Source organism: Arachis hypogaea, chromosome 14, assembly GCF_003086295.3.
Source record: "Arachis hypogaea cultivar Tifrunner chromosome 14, arahy.Tifrunner.gnm2.J5K5, whole genome shotgun sequence".
Classification (NCBI taxonomy): Eukaryota; Viridiplantae; Streptophyta; class Magnoliopsida; order Fabales; family Fabaceae; genus Arachis; species Arachis hypogaea.
The window spans coordinates 127017170-127030506 of NC_092049.1; positions in this window are offsets into that span (position 1 = coordinate 127017170).

Sequence of the window (13337 nt, forward strand, 5' to 3'; positions counted from 1 at the left end):
AGAGCTATGAGGGAGGAACAACAAAGACAAGGAAGAGACATAGAGGAGTTCAAGAGCACCATTGGTTCTTCAAGAAGAGGAAGACGTCACCCTCACTAAGGTGGACCCATTCCTTAATCTCCTTGTTCTTATTTTCTATTTTTCGTTTACTATGCTTCATGTTTATTTATGTTTGTGTCTTTACTATATGATCATTAGTGTTTAAGTGTCTATGTCTTAAAGCTATGAATGTCCTATGAATCCATCACCTCTCTTAAATGAAAAATGTTTTAATTACAAAAGAACAAGAAGTACAGGGTTTCGAATTCATTCTTGAAACTAGTTTAATTATTTTGATGTGGTGACAATACTTTTTGTTTTCTGAATGAATGCTTGAACAGTGCATATGTCTTTTGAAATTGTTGTTTATGAATGTTAAATATGTTGGATCTTGAAGAATGATGAAAAAGGAGACATGTTATTTGATAATCTGAAAAATCATAAAATTGATTCTTGAAGCAAGAAAAAGCAGTGAATAGAGAAGAGCTTGTGAAAAAAAAAAGAGAATGGCAAAAAAAAAAGAGAAAAAGAAAAAGCAAGCAAAAAAATTCAAAAGCTCTTTAAACCAAAAGGCAAGAGCAAAAGGCCAATAGCCCTTAAAACCAAAAGGCAAGGGTAATAAAAAGGATCCAAGGCTTTGAGCATCAGTGGATAGGAGGTCCTAAAGGAATAAAATCCTGGCCTAAGCGGCTAAACCAAGCTGTCCCTAACCATGTGCTTGTGGCATGAAGGTGTCAAGCCAAAAGCTTGAGACTGAGCGGTTAAAGTCGAGGTCCAAAGCAAAAAAAGAGTGTGCTTAAGAACCCTGGACACCTCTAATTGGGGAATTTGGCAAAGCTGAGTCACAATCTGAAAAGGTTCACCCAGTTATGTGTCTGTGGCATTTATGTATCCGGTGGTAATACTAAAAAACAAAGTGCTTAGGGCCACGGCCAAGACTCATAAAGTAGCTGTGTTCAAGAATCAACATACTGAACTAGGAGAATCAATAACACTATATGAATTCTAAGTTCCTATAGATGCCAATCATTCTGAACTTCAAGGGATAAAGTGAGATGCCAAAACTATTCAAGAGGCAAAAAGCTACTAGTCCCGCTCATCTGATTGGAGCTAAGTTTCATTGATATTTTGGAATTTATAGTATGTTCTCTTTTTTTTTTTATCCTATTTGATTTTCAGTTGCTTGGGGACAAGCAACAATTTAAGTTTGGTGTTGTGATGAGCGGATAATTTATACGCTTTTTGGCATTGTTTTTACATAGTTTTTAGTATGATTTAGTTAGTTTTTAATATATTTTTATTAGTTTTTAAATAAAAATCACATTTCTGGATTTTACTATGAGTTTGTGTATTTTTCTGTGATTTCAGGTAATTTCTGGCTGAAATTGAGGGACCTGAGCAAAAATCTGATTCAGAGGCTGACAAAGGACTGCTGATGCTGTTGGATTCTGACCTCCCTGCACTCAAAGTGGATTTTCTGGAGCTACAAGAGTCCAAATGGCGCGCTCTCAATTGCGTTGGAAAGTAGACATCTAGGGCTTTCGAGTAATATATAATAGTCCATACTTTGCCCGAGTTTAGATGACACAAACTGGCGTTCAACGCCAGCTCTCTGCCCTATTCTGGAGTTAAACGCCAGAAACAGGTTACAAACTGGCGTTCAACTCCAAGGAAGACCTCTGCACGTGAAAGCTTCAATGCTCATCCCAAGCACACACCAAGTGGGCCCGAAAGTGATTTTCTGCATTATTTACTCAATTTTGTAACCCTAGTAACTAGTTTAACATAAATAGAACTCTTTACTATTGTACTGGGGGTCTTTTTCCCTATTTTTTTCGAATTCATATGCTAATTAAGGAGGCTGGCCATTCGGCCATGCCTGGACCTTGTTCTTATGTATTTTCAATGGTAGAGTTTCTACACACCATAGATTAAGGTGTGGAGCTCTGCTGTATCTCATGACTTAATGCAAAAGTACTATTATTTTTCTATTCAATTCAAGCCTATTTCTTATCTAAGATATACACTTGTTCTTCAACTTGAGGAAGGTGATGATCCGTGACACTCATCATCATTCTCACCTATGAACGCGTGCCTGACAACCACTTCCGTTCTACTTGCGATAGCTTGAGTGCGTATCTCTTAGCCTCCTGGTTCATGACGCATGGTTGCCTCGCCTGACAACCGAGTCCTCCATTCCATGAGATCAGAGTCTTCGTGGTATAGGCTAGAATTATTGGCGGCCATTCTTGAGATCCGGAAAGTCTAAACCTTGTCTGTGGTATTCCGAGTAGGATCTGGGGAGGGATGGCTGTGACGAGCTTCAAACTCGCGAGTGCTGGGTGTAGTGACAGACGCAAAAGGATTACTGAATCCTATTCCAGTATGATCGAGAACCGACAGATGAATAGCCGTGCTGTGACAGTGCATTTTGGACCATTTTTACTGAGAGGATGGGATGTAGCCATTGACGACGGTGATGCCCTACATAAAGCTTGCCATGGAAAGGAGTATGAAGGATTGGATGAAAGCAGTAGGAAAGCGGAGATTCAGAAGGAACAAAGCAACTCCATACGCTTATCTGAAATTCTCATCAATAAATTACATAAGTATCTCTATCCTATTTTATATTTTAATTATATTTTAATTATTAAAACTCTATAACCATTTGAATCCGCCTGACTGAGATTTACAAGGTGACCATAGCTTGCTTCAAGCCGACAATCTCCGTGGGATCGACCCTTACTCACGTAAGGTTTATTACATGGACGACCCAGTGCACTTGTTGGTAAGTTGTGCGAAGTTGTGAAGAAGAGTGATATTACAATTGTGCGTACCAAGTTGTTGGCGCCATTGAGATCACAATTTCGTGCACCAAGGCGTTAAGAAAATGCCAGAAAATTTTGTTTCTATTAATTAAAATCGTATATCAAAGAACACCAAGTAATAATAATCACATAATTATTAATAATAATAAATACTATACAAGCAAATCCAATATAAAACTCGAATAGAATGCCTATCCCTCAGGATAAAATAAAATCTAAAGCAAAAGGGCGAGGGAACTCTATAAAAGCAACATGAATCACAAGTAAAATGTACTAATCGTCCGCAGCTTCTTACTGAGTCTTCGAACCTGTCACTAAAAGGGTGAAAATTTATGGGGTGAGAACAAACCACACGTTCTCAGTAGGGAATAGGAATGCCGTAAAAGTAATGAAATAAAATGCAAATAATTAAATTTACTCAATAAAATATTTTTATCAAATCGCTGAAAATACTTTTAGATAATTAATTACTTTTCTTTAAATTTCTAAACTCAAAACAGATATTAGTCATAAAATTAGTCATATTAAACTTCTCTCAACCACTTATTATTTCTCAACCACAATATTTCATCTCAATACATCCGTAAACTAATAGCACAAGTAAGAGATCCAAAGCAACACACAAACAAGTCAAACAGAACAGTCACAGAGAAATAATACAAGCAAACACAACCAAATGTAAATGTGCAAACAACATGATGAATTTTTATCCCTAACGCAGGTAATGAGCTCATTTGTCAGTTTCGACCCGCACCCGACGCAATCTGACTCGCAAGTCAGATAAGGCATTCCAATGGCATAACTTCTGCAAGGTCCCAAACCTTTGCAAGCGCTGATTCTCCAGTTGAAGTATGCCGGATATGACTTCTGCAAGTACTTGTAGGTGCTGTTTCTCCAGCTGAAGCATGTGTCCCTTTGTCATGGAAGCCATACCATATACACGAGCATCCCCGCACAATCATTCACACATAAAGCAGCTTAACATTTTTACATCAGCACCTTAACCATTTACTTTCTGTCATCCTCTCGTGACCTTTTCACAATTTCATAAATCACATGTGCGGTGTTCTCTTTTCCCATTCTTTCTTCTTCTTAACAAATAAAACTCAAATCATAACTTAAAACAAAATCTCTCCTCAAAAGATTGAATTTTTAAACGTTATACTTTTCTTAATAAATCGAATTGAAAACAAGACTCTTTCCGTAATAAATTAAAATCAAATAATATTATTAAATCAGATTTGCTTTTAAATAGCGCTTTAAACAAAGTTCTGGAGTTTTATAAAAAATTTGGCAGCACTTCCTCTAAAACTTAGACTATGCCACCCTTCCCAGGGTCCCAACCAAATAATCCCTCAACCATTCCGAAAATCAAATCTTTTTCAATAATCAAACAATTTTCAAATATCAAATAATTCTCAATAATCAAATTATTTTCTTTGAAACTAAGTCACGTTCTATTTCAATAAACTTTCAAATCTTTTGCTCTTGAATCAAACCAATAATTACTAATGAATCAAACCAATATTTTCCCAAAGTAAGATTATAAATCGGATTTTCAAAACAAGATCACTTTTTCACTCATTTTTATAAGAACTCGGACATAACCTCCTCTCAAAATTTGTCTTCACCACCCTTATGGGCTCCCTCACTTTTATAATTTCTCAAATCAACAACCCAACCAAGACATTAACATAACCGGAGTTTTCAGCAACAATCACAGCCTCAATTCAAACTCAATTCATAAACTCAATTCATATTTCTAATTCAACAAGAAATACAAAATCTATCACCATTCACAACCTCCGTACAACCAAGAGTAACTATATATCCTTATTAATAACAAAATCACAGTTTAACAAATACACACATAGCTAATCTAATCACTCAATCTTTTACAGCACCATCAGACAAACCAAAAATCAACTTCAGCATATTCAAACATACTCATTATCACCAATAATTTCCAACTTTATCAAAAGTCAAACAAAGCATTTGTAAATTATTTGCAATTACTCAATAAGCTTTTGGCATTCTTAAATTAAAAACTCTTAATTTTAAAACAAACCCCCTACCTCAACTCGTCGAAACTCACAAAACCCAAATGCATTAAAACCTCTTTTTCCTTACGTCTTGCAACTGCCACAGCGTCGGACCATTTCCGAAGCAACAATAGCGACATCAAACACAACATGCAAGCATCGATACTTAGTCCTATGACAAATAACACCGCAAAAACCTCAGCCACATATAACAGAAACTAATATATCAAAGGTTCCAAAAGAATTTACCTACTGGACTTAATAGAGAAATAAAAACGGCAGCGGCAGCTCAAAGGAACAACCACGCGGCCCATGGTAGCAACGGCAGGGGATGGCAGCTCCGGGAAGATTCTGCGGTGCACCACAGCTCAACAGTGGTGCAGATATGGCGAGGACGAGCTCCACCTCCTCCCCGCGTGCAACAGCGCTGATGGAGGACGCGACAGTGGTGACGGTGACATGCAGACAGCGGCGGCAGTCCTCCAGCTTCAACGACGGTGGCTCCTTCCTCCGTGTCTCTTCTCTCACACGGCTCTGCTCGACGGTGGTTTCAAGGCGGACTAGCGGCGAGGACTTCCCGACGGCAGCTACCAGACACGGCGCCTCCTTCCCTTCGACCATGGCTCACGTCTTCTTCTCGCTCCCCTGTTCGCGATTCCAATGGCGGCAGCTTCCAATAATGGCAGCGGCAACGAAGATGAGCTCCTTCTCTTTCCATGTCGCGTCTGTCTCCCTCAACGCCTCCGTAAAGCAAATCTCTCTCTCTCTCTCTCTCTCTCTCTTCTGGTGTGCTCAAGGACAATGGCGACGGTGGTGAGGACCCAGCCGCATTGTCCCCTCCTCTCTTCCCCTCTCTTCCTTCCTCTTCTCCGTTCTTCTGTTTCTTTCCTTCCATTTTCTAAATTTTTGAATGTATGCATTTTGTGTTTTGATTTAGGGATTGGGGAATTTAGGGATTTATTTGGGAATTTTAGAGTTAGGGTAAAATATATACGAGTAATTGATAAACCACTATTTTATGGTTTATTTTGTATTGATTTGAGTGGATTTTATCCATTATTCTCACACTTATTCATATAATTCGAATGTTTTACATTTTCCTTCTTAATTTTGTGCTATGATTGAAAACATGCTTCTTTGACCTTAAATTTGCTAATTTTAATTCTCTCTTATTTCCATTCGATATCGTGATATGTGTGTTAAGTGTTATCAGGTTTTATAGGGCAGGAATGGCTTAGAGGATGGAAAAGAAGCTTGCAAAAGTGGAAGAAACACAAGAAATTAAAGTTTTGAGAAGTTGGCAGCGACACGTACGCATGGGCAACGCGTACGCGTGACAGAGCGTCACGTGCTGCAATTTGCAGAAAATGCTGGGAACAATTTCTGGGCTGCTTTTGACCCAGTTTTAAGCCCAAAAACATATAGTAGAGGCTACAGAGTGGAGCTGGATGGGGGAATCAATCAATTTTTCACTTTTCATTCACACATTAGTTAGGTTTAGATGTAGAATTCTAGAGAGATAGGCTCTCTCCTCTCTCTAGGTTTTAGGGTTTTTAGGTTTATTTCTTCTCAAATTCAGATTTCTACCTTACTTTAATTTAGTTTTCTCTTACTTTTATTTGTTCTAGTACTTTAGTTATTTACTTCTCTCATTGATTCCTTTATTTTTCTTTCTTAGTTTATGAGTTCATGTATTACTCTCAATTTTCATTAATGCAATTTATGTTTCACGTTTCTTATTGTTTAATTGCTTTGTTATTGTTATTTCTTTGCTTTGGTTACTGTTAGATTTTGCTATGTCTTGTTAGTTTTTTATGCTTTTATTTTATGCCTTCCAAGTGTTTGATAAAATGCTTGGTTGGATTTTAAATTAGATTTTTCTATTCTGAACTTGGATTGATCAATTAGAGACTCTTGAGTTATCAAAATTCTTTTGTTAATTGGTGATTGAAATTTGCTAGTTGGCTTAGGCTTCACTAAATCTAGTCTTTGATTAGGATTTGTGAAGTTAAGTTGATTTTGTTCACTTGACTTTCCTTCATTGTTAGAGGTTGACTAAGTAAAAGCAATTTACATTTACCATCACAATTGACGATGATAATGAGGATAGGACTTCTAATTCTCTTTCCTTGCTAAGAGTTTTTCTTAGTATTAGTTTATTTTCTTGTTATTTACATTCCTTGCTTATTAAACTCAAAACCCAAAAAGATACAATCTCATAACCAATAATAAACTACACTTCCCTGCAATTCCTTGAGAGACGTCCCGAGGTTTAAATACTTTGGTTAATTTTATTGGGTTTGCTTAAATATTGATTGAGGTTTAATTGTCGGTTTAGAACTATACTTGCAACGCGCTTATTTTTGTGAAAATTGATAAACCACTATTTTACGGTTTATTTTGTACTAAATTGAGTGGATTTTATCCATTATTTCATACTTATTCATAGAATTCGTATGTTTTACATTTTCCTTCCTAATTTTGTGTTATGATTGAAAACATGCTTCTTTGGCCTTAAATTTACTAATTTTAATCCACTCTTATTACCATTCGATGCCGTGATATGTTTGTTAAGTATTTTCAGAGTTTATAGGGCAGGAATGGCTTAGAGGATGGAAAGGAAGCATGCAAAAGTGGAAGGAGCACAAGAAATTGAAGGAATTGCTAAGCTGTCAATCTTGACCTCTTCATACTAAACTGATCATAACTTGAGCTACAGAGGTCCGAATGAGGCGGTTCCAGTTGCATTGGAAATCTAACATCTGGGAATTTAAAATGATATGCAATTTGCCATAGTTGCCTTGCAGTTAGGTGACGCGTACGCGTCGCCCATGCACGCGCATCGCAGAATCAGCATGACTGTGCAAGAGGCAAGCGACGCATACGCGTGGATAACGCGTACGCATGACAAGGAATTATTCAGTGACGCGTATGCCTGACGCGTACGCGTGACGAGCGTCATGTGCTACAAATTTGCAGAAAACGCTGGGGGCAATTTCTGGACTGGTTTTGACCCAGTTTCAGGCCCGAAATTATTGATTAGAGGCTGCAGAGTGGAGCTGGAAAGGGAGAATCAATCATACTTTCATTTTACACATTAGTTAGGTTTTGGATGTAGTTTTCTAGAGAGAGAGGCTCTCTCCTCTCTCTAGGTTTTAGGATTTATTCTTTCGATTTCTCCTTAGGTTTAGGTTCAATCTTACTTTAATTTAGTTTTATCTTACTTTTACTTGTTTAAGCACTTTAGTTCATCTCCTTATCTTATTAATTTTCCTTTTATGTCATTTTTACGTTTATGAACTCTTGTTATGTTCGATTTCCATCAACGCAATTTATGTTTTCTATGTTCATTATTTCTCTCTTTAATTGTTAGTCATTTACTCTTGCAATTGGTTGTTTAAATTTAATATGCCTTGTTAATTTTGAATGTTTTTATTTTGTGCCTTCCAATTGTTTGATAAAATGCTTGGGAGGATTTTTCTTTATATTTTTATGTTCTTTACTTGGATTGATTATTTAGAGACTCTTGAGTTATCAAAAGTCTTTTGTGATTGGTGATTGAAGATTGTCAGTTAGCTTGAACTTCACCAAAGCTAGTCTCTCATTATGAGTTGACTAGGACTTGTGAACTCAAGTTGATTATATGCACTTGACCTTCCTCCATTGGTTAGAGGTTAACTAAGTGAAGGCAATTCACATTTACCATCACAATTGACAATGATAATGAGGATAGAACTTCTAATTATCAATCCTTGCTAAGAGCTTTCTTAGTTTAGTTTATTTTCTTGCCATTTTACATTCTCATTTCTAATTACAAAAACCCCAAAAATATACTTTTCCATAACTAATTATAAATACACTTCCCTGCAATTCCTTGAGAGACGACCCGAGGTTTAAATACTACGGTTGATTTTTATTGGGTTTGCTTAAGTGACAAACAAATTAAATTTGATTGAGGTTTAATTATCGGTTTAGATCTATACTTGCAACGCGATCATTTTTATGAAAATCTTTACCGACATTTCTCCACCATGAATTTTTGGTGCCGTTATCGGGGAATTGTAAATGTGTGTCTTATTATTGGTGATTGTGAATATTGTGAATATGTTTGCCTTTTGTTTTTTTGTTAGTTGTTTCTAGTTATAGGAGTTTATTTTTATTATTTCTTATTAGTTTTTGTTTTATTTTCTCCTTTTACTATGAATTCTCACCCCTTTGGCTTTGAGTTTGGTTCAAATTATGTTGTAAGAAATGGAAGCTACAATGAGAACATGCATCAAGGATGGGACCACCAAGCCACACCATATGACCTATGAACCCCCTCCTCAATATAATTTTGAACCACTGATTTAAAGAAAATTATCGTGTCGGTATAGAATTTCCTCAAATGAATGAATTTTCGTTGCAAGTATAGTTCTACACCAACAAACAATCCTTCCAATAAAAAATATTGGTTGTCACAATTAACAATCCCCAATAAGAATTAACCGGAGTATTTAGACTCCGGGTCGTCTCACAAAGAATTGCAATGAAGTGTATGATTAATGGCTATGAAGCATATTTTGGGGTTTTTGGGATAGGAGACATGAAATGTAAAAAGAAATAAAAATAAACTAACAACTAAAAAAGGCCTTGGCAAGGGTTGGCGGTCAAGGATCTCTATCCTTATCACTAACCACAACATGAGAATTGGCAAGGATTAACCCCATTAAGTCATCCTCTAACTAATAAAGGAAATTCAAATGAGCTATGTCAATCCAAGTCCATAAGTCCTAGTTCTACACTAAATCAATTAGTGAGATCTAGCTTTAATGGCTCCCAATCGTCAATCACTTGGACATTAGTAACTCAAGAGTTCCTAAGTTACCTTCCCAAGCCAAGAGCATGAAATTCTACTCTAAAATCCAACCAAGCATTTTGTCAAACACTTGGAAGGCATAAAAGGAAAGCATAATAAATGACAAGAAATAGTAAAATCTATCAACTACAAATTGTAAGGAGACAAGATCAACAACTCAAATTAACAATAAAAGAACATCAAATATTAAATTGCATTAAAGAGATCTAAACCCAACATAAGCATTCATGAACATAAAAGAGATATAAAAGTAAAATTAAAACTACAAATCTTGAGAATGAAAGAGTAGAAGCAATAAATCATAAGGGAAACAAGAGGAAAACATGTAATTAAACCTAAATCTAGAAGAAATCAACCTAACCTAATTCTAGAGAGAAGAGGGAGCTTCTCTCTCTAGAAACTAACCTACATGATGCTATACTACCAAACAATTGCTCTCTCCCCCCCCCCCCTTTTCCAAGCTTGAATTCTGCATGAAATAGCATTATAAATGAGTTGGGTTGGGCACAAAGTGCTTCAGAAATCGCTGGGGGCGAATTCACTTTAGTGGGCCACGGACAGCATCGGCGCGCACGCGTACATGGCACGTGCGCGCCCCTGAGCGTGAAGTAACATATGGAAAATTTTATATCATTTCGAATCCCCGGATGTTAGCTTTCTAATGCAACTAGAACCACCTCATTTGGATCTCTGTAGCTCAAGTTATGGTCGTTTGAGTGCGAAGAGGTCAGGCTTGACAGCTTTACGGTTCCTTCATTTCTTTATGAGTTCTCCCACTTTGCATGCTTTTCTCTTCACTTCTTCCATCCAATACTTGCCTTATGAACCTGAAATCACTCAAAAAATATATCAAGACATTGAATGGAATTAAAGTGGATTAAATTTAGCTATTTTAAGGTCTAAAAAGCATGTTTTCACACTTAAACACAAATCTAGGAAGAATTACAAAACCATGCTATTTCATTGAATAAATGTGAGAAAAGATGATAAAATCCCCTAAAATAAGCACAAGATAAACCACAAAATCGAGGTTTATCAAATCTCCCCACACTTAAACCAAGCATGTCTTCATGTTAAGAATAAAGAAGGACAAGAAAAGGGTATGAACATTTATTCAATGCAAATAAATTATATGCACCTATCTACATGCATGCAAGTAAATGCAATATGACTCTATCTGCTTGGTTAAAAGTAAATCAATCTCCAAGAACATATATAAGCAAGTAAGGCAAAGGTCATATGACGACTCACAAACTCTACCAATTCAAATATCAAAATGAAGTTCAAATAGACTTGCAAGAAGAACGCTCATGAAAGCCGAGAACAAGGAATTGAGCATCGAACCCTCACCGGAAGTGTATCCGCTCTAGTCGCTCAAGTGTATAGGATCGATTCACTCAATTCTCTTTTACTCATGCTTTCCAAGATTTATTTTTCTTCTAACAATCAACAATTATTCAATACATGCATACATTCATCATGAGGACTTATTCATAGGTTGTAATGGGGCTAGGGTAAAGGTAAGGATGCATATGGTCAAGTGAGCTTAAAATTTGTATCTTTGATTAGCCTAAGCTCTCACCAAACACATATAACAACCTATACAATTCTAATACACAACCTAGCTACCCATGATTCCCACTTTTTTAGATACTCATGCATTCTTTTTAATTCATATTCCATATGCATTGATTTTTATTGAACTTTACTTTGGGGCATTTTTGTCCCCTTTTTATTTCTTTTTCTCTTTTCTCTTTTTCTATATTTTTTTCTTTATATATATATATATATATATATATATATATATATATATATATATATATATATATATATTTTCTACATTTATTTTTTTTGAAAAATATATACAAACATATTAATGCATATGGTTTTACATATAGTGCATGAATATGTACCCAATTCCCAATATTTTTATCAAAAATAAAAATTACAATTTTACCTCAACCAATGTCTCATGTTTCTCATACCCAAATGATACACTCCCTCACTAGTCTAAGCTAATCAAAGATCCAAATTAAGGGATATTTATTGTTTTTCACTTAGGGGTAGTGATGTGCTACAATTAAGAACAAAATGATTAAATGGGCTCAAATTTGGCTAACAATGGTTGATGAAAGGTAGGCTATTTGGGTAAGTGAGCTAAATGAAGTGATGGCCTCAATCATATAAATGCATGTATACATGGAATAATGGACATAAAGAATCAAACAAATCAAAGATTACAATCATAGAAAGAGAACAATCCACACAAGAATGGAAATAAGTAGTTATATGATGTAACCACACAATTGGGCTCAAAACTCACATGCTTGTGTTCTTAACTCAAAAACCATGTTTCAAAATAAATTCTTCAAGCAAGTTTATCACAAAAAAAATTTTCAAATTGGTAGGGTTCCCTAAAAAAATTTTTCTTAGAAAAGAAATCATCACCCTAACCAAGTAGTCCTAACATAAAAAAATGGTGAAATATGTACAAATTTTAACTAACATGCAACCTATTATGCAATGCAACAACTAACTAGCAAAGGAAATCAAGAATTGGTATTGAAAGAAAGAAATTGTTACCCATGGAGATCGGTCGAACGACCTCCCCACATTTAGAAATTTGCACCGTCCTCGGTGCATGCAAAGAAGAGCAAGGTGGACGGGTTGCTACAATTGATGAGCTCCTTCAAAAGGTTGTGCGGGTGAACTTGTTTGTTGCCTCATTTTGAATCTTTCTCATTCCTTTCCTTCTTGGTGGCCAACCTAAAAGGAAAGAAAAAAAAAAGAAAATTAAGCCTACAACAAAGATATGAAAGCAATTAGAACATAGGCGGGGCTAATGCCAAATAAAAGTATGGTTCTCAACTATATGGTAGCTACAACATATAAGTGAGAAAGCAATTCAAGCAAAGGCATGTTAACTAATACTTGATTTAAGAACAAGTTAAAGCATGGGTACATGACATGAAGAGCATGTTGCATCAAGCTTAATAAACAATTGACACAAATAAGATTAGTGATAAGCATGAGAGCATTTGGTCACATCCTAACTCAATGATGATGAGGTACAAAAACAAGGGATCATGAGTCAGGAAGAACTAAAGAACTAATCTTGTGTGTAGAGCAAGTATTACGATTAATGCCAAACAAGTCACAAAGCACCAAGATTAACCAAGAAATTCTCAACAATTGAATATAAGAATCCAACACCAATATTAAAATAAGAAACTTAGAAAATAAAAGGAAAAACAAGTTACAAAAATAAAATTAAAATGCAATGAATGAAAACAAGGAAATACAATAAAAGAAAATGGAAGAAAAGAAAAAAAATTTTTTGAACTGGCGCGGACACGTCATGCACGCCCACGCATCGATTCGCAGGTTGGCTTACGGACGCGTATGCGCCAGGTGCGCGCACGCGCGAGTTGGTTTGTGCCTCGCGCACAAACTAGGCGCAAGTTAGGCACAACTCTCTGGAATTTGGCTTGGAGGTGAAATCTTTGCATCCACGCGTACGCGTACATGGCGCGTCTGCGTGGATGATCGAAAATGCTTGAGGCGCGCGTA